This window comes from Grammomys surdaster, unplaced genomic scaffold, assembly GCF_004785775.1.
Source record: "Grammomys surdaster isolate TR1022 unplaced genomic scaffold, NIH_TR_1.0 125752, whole genome shotgun sequence".
In the NCBI taxonomy this organism is placed as follows: Eukaryota; Metazoa; Chordata; class Mammalia; order Rodentia; family Muridae; genus Grammomys; species Grammomys surdaster.
In genome coordinates, this window is record NW_021620584.1 from 2988405 (window position 1) to 2990260 (window position 1856).

Below are 1856 nucleotides of genomic sequence, written 5' to 3' on the forward strand. Positions count from 1 at the left end.
TCAGCAGTGGTACTGTGGTAATTTGCATCTCATTGACTTGGATGGATATGATGATGGTGTGTATAATGAGATATTAGGTCTAGAATCTGGCCTAGGGTTGTCTGCAATAAATGGAGCCACTGTAGTCATCATAGGATACCAGGAAAATCTGAAGAATTGAGCAGAAAAATATGTTACCTTGAGCAAGTCACTGTATTCTTCTTCAGGAACTAAGTCACAAGGGGCTAAGAGGATATTGTAGGATGGAGAAGAAAGATATTAGAAGCAGGTAGGAGGGTATTCAGTAGATACCTAAAGTAGAGGTTCAGCTGGTGGCTACCAGATGTGATTTGCTAGTAGTACCAACTTTTTCATCTGCTTGTTTATCATAATCTTCATTAGGTATAACTTTTTATATACCTACTGAATTGCTAGTGTTTATCTTCAAAAAAAAGTTGCCACCAGTACAGCCTCTAAAAAGAGAAATAGAGAGTTAGAATAGGCCTATAGGCATGGTCAAGTATAAATTCTTTAAACAGCTCAAACTGAGCACTGACCCTGCACTGTTAGGTGTGCTTGCTGTTTTATTGACACACAGCTCTGTGGCTTGGGGGATGTTGGATGCTCATACAGTGTCCTTGGCTTTCAGTTGTGCCACATATTTGATCTGGAGTTGTTGAGGGACCCTGAAGGCTGTGATTCCCTCTTTTGTCTGAGATCAAGTGACTGCCCAGTGTCAAGGTATCACTTCTGAGCTCAGCTCTAACAACCTTCTGGAAAGGAAATCCATTCCTCTCTCCGTTCCCCTAACTTGGTGACACAAAGGCACTGTCTTTGAACCTCTGGGTGTCTGACCTGTGACCTCAGTGTCTAGCTACAGTGCCAGAGCAGATGCAGCTTGTTCACATCCGGGGCTGTTTGGTGGTGCCACCTTAGTGATTCCTTTAGCAGCAAGCGACATTTGGATGAGGAACTATTGAGTAGTAGTAGACTTCAGAGATGTGAGAATGGGTCAGGGTACCCCGGGCAGGTATGTAGTGCTGGGGTTTTACATGGAAAAGCCTTTGTGAATATAGACCAGGACTGGGGAGGGGATAGAAGGTATGCGACCTACAGGATTATTACTAATCTCTCTGGTTATCTCTGGTGGGTACTGTGTCTCATACTTCATTTACTCAAAAATTAGACACAGTCACACGAAGCCTAGACCAAGAGAACTTTGAGAAAGGATGATGGTCAAAGTCTATAGGAGGATCACCTTGTAATTCCTGGTGAATACTCAGTAAGTACTGGTTACCCTTACCCTTCCTTAAGTCAGTGTTGAGTGAGATATCCATCAGTTCTCTGGCTACTGTTTGGGAAAGAATTCTAGCTTGCAGCCCAGTTCCTCAGTCTGGACATGTGCTCATCCAGGTCCCAGCTCTGCAATACATGGCTGCATCTTCGGGAACATCTGAGTCAAATTGACAAGGATGAGATCATCACCTATTCCACTAGCCTTTTTCTCTTTTCATAAAATCATTATAGTCTATGATTAAAGAATTGAGAGTCAGTAAACCTAAGAATTAGGCATGTGGTAATTGATAAGATTTAAGCAGATGTAATATTTTCCATAGGCAGTCTATATCCTTAAGCTGATGCCTTCCTTGTCCTCGGTTCATTTCTGTAAACACAGATCCATGTTTGGCTTGCTTGGTTATTTTCATGACCTCTCAACATTCCCAAAGACATACTTGAATGGATATGGATGCCTCTCACTCCAGTATCTGCTGTCATACATTCCCAAATGCCTCCTGGCTGAAGGTACACCCATATTTGATGATCAACTTGGAAGTTTGAAGTTGAAAAATCATCCTTACAGGTAGAGTGTCAGCTCC

The 1856-nt window shown here is 42.5% G+C and overlaps 1 non-coding gene across 1 annotated transcript; it reads left to right on the forward strand.

The window, feature by feature from the left end:
* The first annotated feature begins 804 nt into the window (after nt 1-804).
* LOC114639832 lies at nt 805-942 on the forward strand. The gene has a single exon (XR_003714067.1). It is a non-coding gene; the product is annotated as a small nucleolar RNA SNORA76 (small nucleolar RNA).
* Nucleotides 943-1856: the final 914 nt, after the last annotated feature.